General features: G+C 36.9%; 1 protein-coding gene across 1 annotated transcript in view; it reads left to right on the top strand.

Moving 5' to 3' along the window:
• The window catches only part of naaladl2 (N-acetylated alpha-linked acidic dipeptidase like 2), a 526,866-nt gene that overhangs the window by 88,619 nt on the left and 421,372 nt on the right, over positions 1-16,875 (top strand). Inside the window, exon 3 of the mRNA XM_085263600.1 lies at positions 7,260-7,332. The gene's annotated coding sequence lies outside the window, so the exon portion shown is untranslated. The remainder of the gene's footprint in view (positions 1-7,259; positions 7,333-16,875) is intronic.

Here is a 16,875-nt window from a genome sequence, read left to right as displayed (position 1 = left end):
GATGTGAGCAGAAGAGAGAGGAAGACATCATACAATGAATTTTGATTATAAAATCTTATTTGGTTTTCATATGTGCCCATTTTCAGTGATATCAACTTTAATAGTAAGGAATTAACTAGGCATATTATTCTTTTCTTTCTCTATTTTTTTCCTTTTCTTTTGCCCCTGATTAAGATAAGATAAGATAAGATAGAACTTTATTAATCCCTCGGGTGGGTTCCTCTGGGAAATTCGACTTCCAAAAAAAAGCACAGCAACGACCGAAGTTACAGTTACAGAATTGTTATATATATATATATATACACACACACACACACACACACACACACACACACACACACACACACACATATATATAAATACAGAGACAAATATAAATAAAATATACAAAGGGGATAAATAGAATAAATAGGAATAAAAAATAAAAATACAAGTGAATTGCACATTTCAAGTATTGAGTCTATTGCACTGTTGACTATTTACAAAAAGTATTGCACAAGGTATTGTACCGTGAGGTGAAGAGGCACTACAGCTTAGTTGTTCCCCCCTCCTTTGTCCTCCTGATTAGAATCACTTTAACATTTGAAATATATTTTTGAAATACTTATAAAAATGCATCTACCATTTTCAGATATATGTAACTGCTGGATATATCGTGAAGTGATTTAGACCATATGATCAAAGTCATGCTTCAACTATTTGGTTGTCTGTCTGTTTAGTTACACAATTTTCTGAAATTGTCCCGTATTTGCAGTCAGGTGAAAGCGTTTTTCTTTCTTGCTTTCTTTTTCTGTCTGTCTTTAAACTGTTGCCTTCAACACCGAGCTGCAGGCTAGAAGTAGAAGGAAGCAAATGAGCTCTGAAATACTGACTCCTTGGTAAAACACAGTCGGAATGACCTTTAGTTAACGGACAAATTGAGTTGCCGCCAGGGCACACTTCTGACTGTTGAGTGAACACTGTGAAGGAGTATGCATGTCTATGAATGCTGAAGTCGGCAAGTGCTTGAGATCAAGCTAGGGATGTGTGGGCCATATTTTATTTCAATACTTCCACAATACAACAGGCTCCGGCCCCCTGCGACCCTGAATTGGATAATCAACCGAGTTTTGCTTGATCTGTATTTAAGTAAGATAAACACTGGTAAATATTTAATACTAATGTTAGGGTTGGAGGAAAACCACCTTTATGAAATATATCCTTATAACCAATGTTAATAACCTGTTGGCACACGCAGTTAAGTAATGATTAGGGGCATGCTTATCTTTAATTGTTGGTGATTGTAGAAAAAAAGAAAGAAGTGATTGCTGCAGATGAAGTGTACCTGTCTCTGGGTTTCATTTACATAAAGCCAGAAAAAAGTCAAGGTTTTACATTTTGCAGTTTGTCTGAATCTAAAGGCAAACAAAATCATATATTCGGTCTGCATGCCCTGCTTAGAATCAGTTGTGTTTTACTGTTCCAAGTTACAATAGATCATGAGCAGAGATTACTGCCAAGAGAGAAAACCGCTGTGATTTTGAATGTAGTAACTGGATGTTTCTGTGACACCAACAGGTCGTAACAGGAAGACTTCATTCTTTCCCAAGGATAACTTAATTATCTATTTACATAGACATGGTTCTGCTGGCTCCACAACACACTAAAGCTACTTCATTCAGTGTATTGATATTGTGTAGAGATGGTAAAATTCACTGACAAATATTCATTAAAAAATGAATGTTAATAAAAGTGTATATATCTTTGAATATAGTTTTATTTGTATAGCAAATCCAACTTATAGGTATCGCAACACTACAAAATGCTGGTAAAAAGAGTAATTTTATTATTATTACATATTCAATTCAATTCAATTTTATTTATATAGCGCCAAATCACAACAACAGTCGCAAAAGATTGTGAGCTGTCAGAAGCTGTGTTTTTCTTTTTTTTTCATTGCTTAACAAATAAAATCAAAACAAAAAAAAACAACAACCTGAGGATAGTGATATATGCAAATATCACAAAAGGGACAACTTTAGGTTTCATTGCACCGCCAAGATCCTTCATCTTTCTTTTTCCTTGTAACTAAATGTAACAAAACTGTTTTGGTTCTAGAAGTTTGTTCTATGCTTTGGAGACAAAAGCTTTTTGTCTATGCTGGGGAGGAGAGCAGTCTCACTACTCCCTGACTGAACCCTAAGAACCAATCTTCCCATTTTTATCATCCTGGGAACTAGGAGTGTGATCCAGTACACTGATGTATTCTCCAGATGAAATGAGATATTTGCAATAACTGTCACAGGTGCCCACTTTACACCTCCGGTGTAGTTTAGGATAAGGACTCTGAAACTTGAACATAACTGAGGCTGGGGAAACTTTAGTTGCAGCATGATTTCTGGAATGCCACGACATACCTCAAGAGCTTGAGTTTGACCAAGTCATCTTTCTGATGTTTTAATTCCTGAGATCAGGCACAAAACTCCCAGATTTGTAATAAACTACCAGGGAAAATTAGTAGGCTTACCATTTCTTTAAATATATTGTTTTTAATAATAATTCTGTAAGTGAGGTACTTGGAAAGTTTTTAGTAATGCCTCTCAGAGCGTTTTGTCATGTCAGTGTCAGAATATGTCAAAGTATGCTTTACTTAGTAAGAAACAGCTTTGCATGCAAGCATTTGAATAACTTTGACATGATGCTTGGTGTGTACTGTCTGTCTGTTCCTTAGATGAAGCATGTAATTACACTTCAAAGAAAATGGAAGTGAGTCTGCAAATACGGCAGCCTTGTCTATGTGGCAGCACACTGTCATGTGTGACGCCGTGGCTTGACGCAGAGCAGGTTGTCACAATGTGCAGTAGTCTTTCATCTGTAATAACTCTGACTTCCAGTAAATGATTAAGACTTTAAAATTAAAAAGAAACTCTAATCTCTTTTTTTTTTTTACGTCAGTATTAAGGTACTGCCGAGGAATAAACCAGCTAAAAACTACAACTGCCTTCAATCTCCCTTCCTTTTCCATATTTTCGTGAAGAAAATACTCATTACAGCTGCGCACGAAACAGAAACGGCTTAGCATGCATAGCATCAAGACTGAAACAAACCGGGGCATACATACAAAATATCTTAGACTCGTGTACTTTTACACACATACACTCATCAAAGACCATTTTGTGTTCATTTCCCTCCCTCCAAGCAGCTCCTCTCCTCCCCAGTCAATTTGACAAATCCATTAGGGATCCATTACAGACTTTATGAAAAGCAGCTACATTATTTTTCTTCCAGTGCCGAGGAGCCACATAAATAAGCCCAGTGATAGTAATGGCAGTCCTGATGGGGGTTTAAGCGGGATATTTGTGTGTGAGCTGACATGTGTGTGTACACTTGTCCCTGGATATGTCATATTTATCCCTGCACAAATGTGATAGCTCTATTTATAATTTCTAAGCTCTTATATTTGGTAACATTTCACTGATTTCTTTGATGCTGTGCTTTTGGTAGTTCTTTTCCCCGAACTATCAAAATCATCATGATGCAGTTTCACAAGTTGCATGTGTGTCTAGAATATGGTTTATGTATTATGTTTGTTATTGACTGAATGAATGATCTTTATTAGTTCAATAAAGATCATTCATCAATTCATTCATTTATGTTCTTTGTTTATTGCTATATGTTTTGTATGTTACCAAATTCTCCCTGGCAGATACGTGTGTTAACTCGGTTGATAAAGTGTAATGCAAACAATATGGCACATCTTAGACCTTTAGTCACCTTTAAAGGACATTGTCATAGAACTCTACAAAGCAGTGAACCATGTTTTGAACACATTTACCTTGCTGCATGCTTAGCTTTCACACTGATTTTCTTTCTTGCTGCTTGCTGTGACCTTCATGCTCAATGGCTGCTACTGTCTTTGATAGCCATATCACTACTGGACAGGTCCATATGGTACCTCCACAAATCTCTGTTCAATACTATTTGTAAGCTGTAAGGTGACCTGTAACCTCAAAGCCTGCAGAAATTTTTTTCAGCGGATTCAGAATGAATTAAACTTTGTGTTACCAATCGGATTATTACTGATAAAAAGTGTGACATTTTTTCTTGCTGTTTTTCCTCTTTGGTCAGGTTTAGGCACTAAAATCTACATTTTAGTATTTATACGCTAACAACTACAGCAATTTTTTACAAAGCTTGAGAGACATAGTTTGGTCACATCTCCGTCACTACATTAACCAACATTGAGCCAATGCATGTAATTCATTAAAGCATCAATGTTAGTGCTTTGGCATCTGCTGCATTGATTTTTGGAAACACAAGTTACCGTATAATGGTAAACTGATGGAGTGCTAATTTATCAGCTAATGCTAGTTAGCTTGGTTAGATTGCAGGTTGCATTCATAAACTGTAAATCTACTGCAAAGTTGTTGACTTGATAAAACATTTCACCAAAACTGAGGTGGAAACTTCTGGTAAGGTGTTTAACACACAGCAAGTCATAATATTGGAGAGATAATCAATTAGAAATGCCCCAAAAGGCTCAAAAAGCAAACACACAATGAAAAAGTCAAGTTTAATGACTGAAAGCAGAGAATGAAGCCTCACAGATCGTCTTTATCCAGACAGCTGAAGATCAATGTGGCCACGCCCCAAACTCAGTTTTTAATTTTTTCTAAAACAAAATTTGGATTTTGGTGGCATTTTTCATATTCCATTAACAAAGTATTCGAAGAATTTTTTTTTTCATTTTTTAGTATACATTTTAATATGGGGATTGACACCCTGGGGCCAGCCTCAGGTGGCACGTAAAGAAACTTGTTTTTTTCCCCCATTTTAATGTTTGGTTACTTTTTCAGCTCTGAAGGTTGACCCTTGGTGCGTGTCCAGTGGGCACTTTCCAAGAATTCATATGTGAGAACCATAATGGCAGAAATAACAGTGACAGCAATATTTAACAGCCTGTGAATAAAGTGGCCTACTTACAAAAGTCGCAATTTACTACTACTGACTGATATCATTCATTGTGATTATAGATTTTAACATCTTCATCTTCGCTGAAGTTGTTTGAAATTACAGCTGTCACATAGATATACATAGTGGAGTAAAAGGTGCACTGTTTCTCTCAGAGACATAAAAGTTTAAATACTCAAACTGTATATATCTAATAATTGTACTGCAGAACTTATTTGTGAATGATCTCTGATATTGTTATGTGTTCACCCAGAGTGATTGGTAGTAATAAAATTACATTTTTGGTCATAGTTTTCAGTTTGATGCCTGGCAATGTGACAGAAAATGCCAAACTGGTACTTGATTGTGTAGTTTATATAGGGACTCTCTTTATCTCTTTCACACACACACACACACACACACACACACACACACACACACACACACACACACACACACACACACACACACTGGATTCATGAACTTTATTGGCTGACATGCACATGAACACAGACACACACAAATTCACACAAGAACGCACAGATATACTTGTACTTGCACTTATACTGTGCATGAAAATGTGAGAAATTGTGAGAAAAAAATGACATCAAAAACAAATAGATAGCTAATAGATTCTGACAGGTGGAAAATTGAGATTTCTCTTAAAATTGAGAAGTGGCCCTGTAAAACCAGACAATCTCACCTTGCTGGTGTTGAAAAGACCTGCCACGAGGAGGAAGAGGATATTAGACAAGCTGTCACAAAACCCAACTGAGCTGCACTTTATGCACAAAGAGGAAAGGCCTAAAGGTGTGTCTTCTTGCCTCGTGACTTAAAGATGGATTCTCATGTTTATGTTTCAGACCTCCAAAATCTGCCCATGTTTTGTATTTCTTTTCTTGCTCTCTCTTCACTCTGTCTTGGCCTACAGCTTCATCAAAATCCCTGTCTTCCACTCAAATGCCACAAACTATAACAGTTCCTCTAAAATAATGTCAAATGTAAACCTCCCTGGGGACTTTCTTGCTGTTTTTACTTAACTTGACGAATAGCTCAAGTCATGTTGTGCTGTGGTGAGTTAACAGTGATAGAGCACCAATCAGACGTGTAGAAAAGTAGAAAACTTTGCACTGGTGCATACATGATATTGTGAAATCTTTGCTCTCTTTCATTTCCTTTGTTCATTGTTAGTATTCTTCCATCTTGTCTCAGTCCTGCTGCAGAGGCCAGGACCCCTGACACCTGATGTATTAGTCTGTCTGTGGACTCAGCAGTAGATGTTTTGATACCTTGAGTTCCTGCAGGGTGTGCCTGTGTGTGTGTGTGTGTGTGTGTGTGTGTGTGTGTGTGTGTGTGTGTGTGTGTGTGTGTGTGTGTGTGCATTTTATGTCATCACATGCAGGCCTAGTGCTGTGTGTGCATACATAAATGCCTGTGTGTGTGTGTGTGTGTTTGTGGAAAGAGTGCAGTGTAATTGCATGTACTTTTTCCACAGATGGCCACATGTTGTGTAATCAACACCTGCACCATCGTGTGGGTGTCACGGGTCAGGAATTGGTGCTACAGTATAAGCTGCTCTGCTCCACCACCAACTGATGTGGCCAGTGGATTAAGCAATTGTTCTACCAAGGAGACAAATACTTACCTACACTATATCTGTCATGACCTTACCATTCAGTCTGCACTGAGTGTGCAAAGTACAAAGGAAGTGTATGCAATATAAAAAGAATACAATTTATATGCTTTTAACTCTTAGTTGCCTCTATTAGCAGCGAGCAGACAAACAGCAAATGGCCCGACAGCAAAATATTTTGCTCACCGTCTTCGGGGAGACTTCAAAACAAGAAAATCTGAAATTAACCTACCAGAACAAGGCAATTTATCAAGGAATATCTGGGAGCATGTTACTGACACCTATGTCATTACCACAGCAACCCATTCAAATACTTATATGATGTCTGGATACATCATTTGATCTGACCATATAGAAGTATTTATATAGAGAAGGCCAGTCCATCCTTAAAATCTGCTTTGAGAACACATATCTGATATGCCTGATTGTTCAGGAACATGTGATGTGTTAACTAAGCCTTGGGATTTGAGTCACAACAAAGTGATTCTTGTCAGATCTTTTGGTTTCCCAGGTTTGAAACATTGTCTTTCAAACTTCAGAACATATTTACATACTTTATTTGCTTTAGGTATAGCGATGTAGCTACATAGCTGGTTTTAAGAGAAAATCCATACATGCCATCATATAACATTAGTTGTAAACTTTTCTTTTTTTTTTAAATAAAGACACATTTTCCTTTGCCTGTTTTCTTTTACAGAACTTTCCTGTGTGCTTTGTGTTCAGCAGTACTCCTACTGCAGCACTTGAGAGCAACAACAACTCCAGCACTTGTGAGTACATTCTCATTTTTTAAGCATTGCCCTTTTATCAGCATAAAATTCATTAATTTTGGCAAGAACTTCTTATTAAATAAGAACTTCTTATACTTTGTGTTTCAGTTATTCAGTTATTATTCCTCAATATATTAAAAATAGTCAAGGAATCAGATGTCAACCTGTCCATAATATAGTTACTAGTACTATGCTGGCAACCTGCCTGTAGCTGGTACTGGTACTTGTCTTTTTTCCTTCCATCTCTATGGTAATAGATTGATTAATTCACAATTAGCTCCAGTGTTCAAAGTCCATCTTTGACTGCTTCCAGCAGTAGGGAACATCTGTTTTATGAACACACACACACACAAGCTCTTGCTGATGCTCAAACAAGTACACACATACAAGTTGCGGCACATGCACACGCACGCACAGACAACTACAGAGCTTTTGTTGGGTGGGGGTGAGACATCTGCTGTTTGTTGTTCACAAATTATTGATAGCAGTAAACAGAAAGTTGAGGGGAAAACAGGCATTTCTCATGCTGATGAAATTTTCACGACCTGTCAGCCCATTCAAGCCAACACTTTGTTACCAAGTAGGATGGCATGACAAAAAGAGACGCTCCTTCAATATGCTTTTCCCATATCAAGGAGAGTGCAGGGGAGTTACAGAAACAAAGAAATACACAGGAAAGAGACCTGAGACAGGTGAAGCACTTTTTTTTAAGTCATTTGTATTTGAAAACCTAATGAAAATGAATGTAAAGCTATGCTGTTGCTATAAATGGCAGTGTGAGCTGAGCTAATGCATATTTCTGCATTTTAATCATAAAGAGAAAAAGCTCTAATATGTCTTACAGGAATAACTTAATAACTTGCAGTACTTTATGATCAAATAAATACAGACATATAATTCACAAGCATTTTGTCACAAGGTGTTAACAAGGAGAAAACATTTATCCATCATCATGGCATACTTGTCAAGTTGTAGTATAATGTAATTAGCGGGAGGGTGTATGCATGTAAATGATGCCTCTCTGCTTGGCTCTCACCATCTGTATGCCTCTTACTCCCCAACATGTGGCCTATCATTAAACCAGATTAGTGGCACTTGTAACTAAGACAGAACAAATGCCCAGTATCCTAGGTGTAATGTCCATATACTGTATAATTCTGCACTGCATTATCTCATGAAAAATGCCAGTGGATAGGAAGGCAAGACTTTAAAGGAAAGTAACAGGGTATCCTATCACAAACACACTTTGGCAAGAGATATAGAGGAACATCTCTCGCCTCATGCTGACAAGTAACAAGGAACTCCTCAATACTGGCGTTACAGTAGCTAAGAGGGCCAGATTAAAATGCATCTAAACATCTTAGGAATGGTTTGAAAAATTCATCCACCATGTGTCATTTTCAGCAAATATTAAATAGTTTTATGTAACATTGTAGATATTTTTTAAACTATAGTAGTAACAATATTTTACAAATCTTCAGGCAGAAAGAAAATGGCGTCCATGTAGGGTGCAGGCAGGGAGCACAAACGCTATGTTTTCATCTGATCCAATTTATGTTGTTAAATTGGTAAATAGTGGAGGAAGATGTTTCTGTCTGTGTGTGTGTTTGGTGGCGGTGGTGTTGGCAGGGCTTCTGAATTCTGGTCAAGAATATGCAGAACATTGTATAGAACAGCTGTTGTTCTTTTTGAGTGTGATGCTACGATGTAGTTTGATTCAAGAATGAAACTTATAAAGCAGAGCTTTATATTGGGTTCTGCTAGCTCATTACAAAATTTGTATATGCACTAAAAATTACAGTTTATATTGCAAGAAATGTTGATAATTGTTTAATATACTTATTTAATGCTATTTAGTTTACTACTACTATTTAGTTTGTTTTTGTTTTTTTTACATAAGTGAATCACTCTTTTTTGTTTTAAAATTTTAAATTACTATTATGTAGCTCTTTTCCCATTGAGAAAAACGTCCCACCAATGAAATGTTGGTCTGAGGGAATATTAAAGTCGTAGTAAGTGCAAATTTCGGTATTTTGCTGATTCTGGCAATGGGCAACCTCCTGAGCTGAAATATGTATGCAAGTGGCAAAAACATCTGTAGGTACCATGCAGCTGGTTGTAACAGAGTCCCATGTTAAAATGTCCATCTTTGCATTAAATAATATGTTTAAGGTCTGATGCAAACAACAAACAATATGGACATTTAGATGTTGTATTGTCATACACTGAACACACTTACTGTGTATGTGTGCTGTTGTCGTTTGGAACATTTTTTAATGGACTGTCTAATAAATACTATGGCTTACTTTGTAGTACAAACCTTCCAAGAAGTACTGTATTATTGTAGGGTCTACCTTACAATATAAAGCACGTTGAGGTGACTGTTGTTGTTATTTGGTGCTGTATAAATAAAATTGAATTGAATTGAAGAGGCTTGTCCTTCAGTTTTGGTGAACGGAATTTTAGCATTTTCTTAATTAGCGCTAACTAGCCAATGTGTGTCTTTTATTGCATTCATACTGTTTATGAATGTAGCTTGCTTACTAAGCTAGCTCGCTAGCATTAGCAGATAAATTAGGAATACTCAACAAAAGTTATTTTAATATTGCTGCTAATGTTGAAGATTCAATGTTCACACGCAGCAGGTGATGTCCTGGTGGCTACTGTTTTTATACAGTCTATAAACTTTAGAGACCACAGAGATTAGTTGCTTATGCAAAACACACAAAATCATAATATTAGTGCAAACAAGTGATCGTAATTTCACTCAGCAGCCTTTAATTTGGGACCATTTGTGGGGCGATCATGGCTCAAGAGTTGGGAGTTCGCCTTGTAATCGGAAGGTTGCCGGTTCGAGCCCCGGCTTGGACAGTCTTGGACAAGACACTTCACTTGTGGTGGTCAGAGGGCCCGGTGGCGCCAGTGTCTGGCAGCCTCAGTGCGCCCCAGGGTGGCTGTGGCTACAATGTAGCTTGCCATCACCAGTGTGTGAATGGGTCGATGACTGGTTGTGTAAAGCGCTTTGGGGTCCTTAGGGACTAGGAAAGCGCTATACAAATACAGGCCATTTACCAAACTAAAGAAATACCAAAATGCAAGCATGCAGCAAACATTTGACAAAAATTCAACGCAATAACATAACTTCAACACAAGCACATGCACAACCATAACATGACAGCTAACATTGGAATGCAAAGCAAATTAAACATGTAATGTTACAAAACCAGGCACAATAGAAGAATAGTGGGCAGCAGACCTAGCATATTTGGAGACATAAGAGGCAATTCTTTGACCAGCGATTTTCCAGTGGCTTGATATCTTCACAGAAATCAGTACATAGCATTTGAGCAGCACATGTGTTATTAACAGGAGAAGCAGTTTGGAAAAAGTGAACAACATAATAGAGAGGACAAACCAAAAAGAACTTTGTAAAAGAATATGAACTGATGAGTACTATATCTGATGCGCAAGCATCAGATTTAAGATAGAGTAGATAGAGTGTGGTGATGAGTAATGGGTCACTTCTCCAAAACTGGATAGACTGAAAGAGTATCAGGATAGAAGTTAAGCATGTGTCTTTGGTAATTTATAGCCGCTGTTGCTTGAGACACAGCCCAGCACACTTTGCTTTACACAATGCTTTGTCTTACAAGTAAAGGTCTAAGATCTCAGCTCATCAACGGAAATACCTCAAAAAAAAAGAACAAATAAAAAATGTGCTTTTGTCTAAGTTTAAGAAAGGTCTTTCAATGTTATTTTTTTTAATACAGTGTAAACAATAGCAATCAAATACACCAGAAATATAATGGACAATGCCAGGTCACTTCAGGGATCAATGTTGTTTTTTCAGAAATTTTGAAGTCTTCCACAGACTGAACAAAAAAGAAACCAAACCAGAAAAAAAAGGCCTTCTTTTCATTTGTTATTCTCTTCAGGATTCTTTACTTCTCTCAGAGATATCTTCTTGCTATTCCTGGTCTCTTTATTGACTCCCACAGCCGCCTTTGTTATGTCCCCACTGTGCTGCCTGGAAAAGTGGCCACCTTAAGTGTTCTCTTACTACTGCTCCCATTGTGGGAACATATTTCTAAAACAACACAAGATAGGCAGACTGTTTATAGTTTGATATAGAAGCAGAAAAAGGAACCTTCTTTAGATCCAGAAGGAAGAAATAACTTGAAATGCATCGACTGTTTGCAGTCAACAAAATTAGTACATGGAAACATTCCAAAAAATGAAGAAGAGAAGCAAAGGAAAGCAAGAAGAGTCATTCTGTTTTTATCAAACGCGATGTTTGAACTATAAAGAGGATGAACATCTAAAGTGAAAGGTAATGCCAAAGTAAACACTTGTTTTGCTACTTTGATTTTATCACGGTATCTCTTTGAACCTCCCGTTTTCAGGTATCAGTGAACTGTCTCACTTTTAACCTGAATTTATCCAATTTATCCCTCTGGTCACTTATTCTGAATCCAGAGCAAATCGACTGTTATCAAAGCCAGTCAGTAGCCTAACTGCTGACCAATAGGATTACTGAAAATACAAAAATTATGTTTCTACCAGATCCTAATAGAGATACAAGAGTTTATAATAATGTAACACACTTAACTAGAAATAAAGACTGTTGTGGGTTTTTGATGAATCGATTTTGTTGCAAAACAGAGCTTCAAGAATGGAAGGAGAGTTTATTACACTAAATGCTTACATAATGATAATAATAGCCATGTTTTACTTTTACAAAGATTATTTTATTCCCAACAGAATTTCTCACAGTTGTTGGGTTTTATTTTTATTTCATTGCTCTGCCTCAGGACAAAATGAAGTGCTCTTTATTTTAATATTATGAAACTGGTTCACTGTCACCACTGTAGTATTACTTGACCATTTAAAGTGTCATAATTCACAGCGGGTGGATGCAGAAAGCGGTCTGCTCCATTTTTGTGTGTGTATCCATATGTGTGTGTGTTTTCTTTTGTCCTTAGGATTATTTGACTGTTTTCTCTAACTTGCTGATTGCATGTGTAGTACATGCAAATTTCATTAAGCAAGCTGAAATATAAAACCTGATATGAAGGCCCAAATATTAGCAGAGGTTGTTTGATGGCTATGTTCAAAATGCCAGTAGCTTAATTCTCATGCAATATTAATCTTCATATGAGTCTGTGGACAGAGATGATTTTTAAAAAAAAAAAATCTTTCCATCAAACACTAATTTAACTTTAATGTACACAAAAATAGTCATTTATTTTTTGAATAATTTGAGTTGTTTTGTTTTTGAAACCAAATGTTTAATTATGAATGCTTAGGTAGAGTAGAAAAGTGCTATATAGTCTTAGCATGAAGGATATTAAAGTGTTTTGGATTACCCTGCATTAAAAAAAAGTGCTAAAGAAGAACACAGCATGTTAAAATACCTAATGACCTAATAATACTGAACACGTTCAAACGTGAAAATAGGTTGTTCCACTGGGTCTGAGGACCTGTTGGGCATTCCAGTTGTTGGTTGACCTTTCTGCTAAGCGTGGGCCTCTATATACTCCTCTGAAGTACAGAAAAGGGCCAAGCATTGAGCCAACCAATCTTGTATTCTCTTTACCCCTTTCTCTTCCTTCCTCCATTAGTCTTCCCTACTCCTCTCTTTGTTCCACCCCTCTTCTCTCTTGTGGACAGTGAGATTCTTGGGTATGTGTGTTGTTAATAATTCAGCCTGGAGGATGGATTTTGGTCTTCATTTGCAGCAGGACATGCCTTGCTCCACTGAACAATGCACTCATGTCCAGGACCCTAAAGTGTCTTTGGAGGCAGAAATAGGAAAACCCCTTTTTTTTCCTTTCAGTGACTGCTGGGTGTCTGAAACTATGGGGAAAGAAAACGGACAGGAGAGAAAGAAACAATGACTTAAATTCATTTTCTTTGCGTGTTCACAGAGCGCATTCTCTGACAAAGAGGTTATTCTCCTAGCAGAGGTTGATGTCAGTGTATAGGTACAAGGCATGAGAAGATCAGGCATTTTTAGAAACATTGTTTCTGCCTTTTGAACCTCCTCTGATAGATTTGAGGGTCATTTTTGCTCCATTTCCTCTCTCGATCTTTTTGTATTTTTGCGTTTCCATTTGTTTCTGCCATGACACATTTTCATGTAGTGGCATATTAGTATCCATCAGTTTTGAAGGGCAGGGCGATCAGGGAGGGCTGTCGACTGCTGTGTGTCATACATTATGTCGCAAAACTAATTTCCTGCCTAAGTTTAACAATGTCTGCGTCCTCTGAGAGGTGATACTATATGGGGGTACAAATCGTGAGGTTCTATGTGTTTCACATATTGTGTATGTGCGTGGAAGCTGGAAAAAATGTGGCAAAATAAGGTCAGAAGAAAAATCATGTTTGTGCCAATGTGACATTCAGAGTTACTCTGGTGTCATGCTAATTGATAATAAACATGTCAGGGTAAATTAAGTATTGTTGGAAAATACTGACATAAATAAATGATTATGGAAATTAATGTATTTATTATAATAACACTATATCAAAGTTTAGTCTGATGCATGAAGGAAAAAAAAGGTAACAAGCAACTGAGAGTTGAGATGAATTATTCTGTGAATTTACTATAAACGTATCCTTTGGTCCTGGTGCTGCTTTTAGTTTCATTTACTGGCTTTGTGGGTGTGAGAAGTGCCTGAGACTCCACGTTTAGGGTCTTTAACTGAGTCTTGTTTGGCTAAACCTTGCCTTATCTAGCACACTGGTGTTCCAAGTCATCAAGCTTTGATAGAAACATTTGAAATATAGGACTTACTAAATAAATAGTTTAAAACTTAATTTGTACTGTCAAAAGAATGCTATCTTTTTTTAATGGTTTGTTAGGTTAAGTAGCACCCACTAATGTATTGTTACTCTAAGGGTTGCTTGCTTAATTACTTCTAACTAGACTTTTTTTTTATTAGCAAACAAAAGTCCAGGTAGTCCAGACCCTCTAAGTCAGTAACAATAATAATAATAATGATGATAATAATAATAACCTGCCTAATATCATATGAAATCTTTTAGTCTTTTAAAACAGAATCTTGAGCTAAAATATGTAGCTGTGAAAATTCCCCCTCTGGTCTTTTTTCAACATGTAGATCTCATGTTAACAGAAAAAAAAAATGTTATAGTAATTTTACAAAACAGTAAAGGAGGCAGAGTGTTTATACGTTTTAAAATTTGTTTTGACCTAAAGGAAGAAACTCATTTTTCAATGGAGTGTTACCCAGTCTGTGTTCATACGTCTACATTTTTGCTCCAGCTTTATCACTTTCTGGTTTTGACGTGATAATTATACACCTGGATCATCTGCTCGTGCTTTTTGTTGTCATATCCAGTCTAAGAAGCTGAGCCCTCCGCCCTACAGCCCTTCATCATTCTTCATCTCACAAAATGTCTGTGGTTTAAATATGAAATGGAGAATGACTGACAGGCTGGCACAAGGAAATAACTATCACCATTTTCTTGTAGTGGTTAAAGCCCTTTAAGAGTGTCAGGTTTGGTGGAGGAAGTGGAGGTGCTAGTAGGGAGGTGGGTTTCTTATCTCTCCTAAACACCTGTACCTGCTCTATAGTGCCATTTAAGAATTCATCACTGCATAAACAGGAAACACAATGCAGATTTTTGGGTCCCTTTATGAAATACTGCAGGCTAACTGATAATAGTTCCTGGGAACAGTGAGTCTTGTATTACTGAGCCTTGAATTGACTTGTATTGCTTTGCAGAGGCATTTATGTTTTAGATATATATCTTTGTGGTAAAATTACTTAGTGCTAATTTTTGGAAATGGTTGTATTTTGTTTATAAATTAGTTAATTGTTGGTATCTAATTTTTGTGATTCCTAAAATGCACGATCTGATATCGTCGTGTTGGTGTTGTTCCCAGATCAACATAGTAAATGTTGTTCCAGGATCAACATTGCACCAATCAGAATGTTGTGACGTCATACTTTTGCGACTTCGGGAAAAACCGCCATAAAACAAAAAACTGTACTTAATCTGCGAGAAACCGCCTCTGTCAGACGATCAACGTACCCTGACCCTAACCTTTTAATAAACGCTAAGCAGAATTGATATTGTCCTTGCAACATTGGAATTTCATAAATGCACTAATGGCTTGGCGCGCCAAAGAATAACGTCACAACAATGTGATTGGTCACTTGCAATGTTGATCCTGGAACAACATCAACACGACGATATCAGATCATCCTCCTAAAATAGCCTTATTGTAAAGGTCACAGTGGAAAACAGTAATTGAAGTAATAGTAATAGAACAGTAATACTCACTTTAGTCCAATTTCCATCATTATATAGCATGGTCATGCAAAATTACTGTTGGTTTTCCTGGAATGGCATTTCTTTCAAAGTTTTAAGGTGGATGACTGTCGCACCTTGATTGGACTGACTCAAGCTGGGAAACTAGAGAGTCCGTAAGTCTCAGACAGCTAATTAACATGTTGATTTTAATCAGGCTGTCATTAAGCTGTCACTGGTCTGAGGAAAAGGGTGGTGTGAATTTGTTCATTTACCATGCAGTTAAAATCATGGTAAATATTAACACATTCAAATGACTCAATAGGGTCATGCCTTTTATGTGAATATGCTAAGATGAAATTATAGAACATGGAATGACTTGTCATTTTACATACGTAAGAGACAATCAGCTTAATAATCATCTGTCTATCTATTTCTTTGACACCAGCAATTTAAAGATTCACACTTTTGTCTTGTCACAAAACACAATTTTGACAAAGCCAATTGTTTCGCATCGAGTGTGCTTTGCAGATGCTGGTGATGAGTCTTCATTTTTAAATGCATTTGTCAAAGTCAGAGACAAGAAAATTATAGAGAATCCAATAAAGTATTTATTTTTGTTCAATGTCAAAGAGGTGCAATTTCCCATTTAGAAGCCCAGTAGTTTTATTTCAGAGAAACAGGCCAGTTAATTTTTGTTGCAGGCTAATACCTCCCTTTAAACGTGACATAAATGCCCATCACTTTCTTTTTTTCACCTCTTCTTATTCCATTAAAAAGTAAAGTGAAAGTGAAACTGCTTTGAAGCAATGTCATCAAAGTCGGGAAGTCTGTTGGGAGGGGGCTGATTTAGTGGATGGCAGGGATAAGAGGATCTTAATGGAGAGCAGCACTTTCTGTTTTGTTAGATGCAGTTAGATATAGCAGGCTGGTGAGTGACTACTAATGAATGACCAGACAAATCACACACAAACAGATACACAGTCAGATGTGAAACACAATGAAGAGTCTGATTCTCATTTGGATCTATTTTCTTCTTGGTATTCTGTCCTTTGTGACTCTTTGTGTATATCTGTAACGAACAGCAGACTGCAGCATTGTTACACTAACAGCAATGGTGGATCACCAAACAAAGAAAGGCTTGATGTTTATAACCTTCTGGTTGACTTTGACGTTATTCTATATGCTTCATATAGGATGATCAGGTGAGCACCTAATGAGCACGTGGTGTGAAAGAAAACAAAATGAAACAATCGTTAAATAAGT

The sequence above is a fragment of the Mchenga conophoros genome, linkage group LG23 (assembly GCF_057382185.1).
Source record: "Mchenga conophoros isolate Kocher_MC1m ecotype Shallow Benthic linkage group LG23, M_conophoros_male_GT1.1, whole genome shotgun sequence".
Classification (NCBI taxonomy): domain Eukaryota; kingdom Metazoa; phylum Chordata; class Actinopteri; order Cichliformes; family Cichlidae; genus Mchenga; species Mchenga conophoros.
The sequence above is the reverse complement of the archived record's forward strand: the minus strand, read 5'-3'. Positions and strand labels throughout refer to the sequence as shown.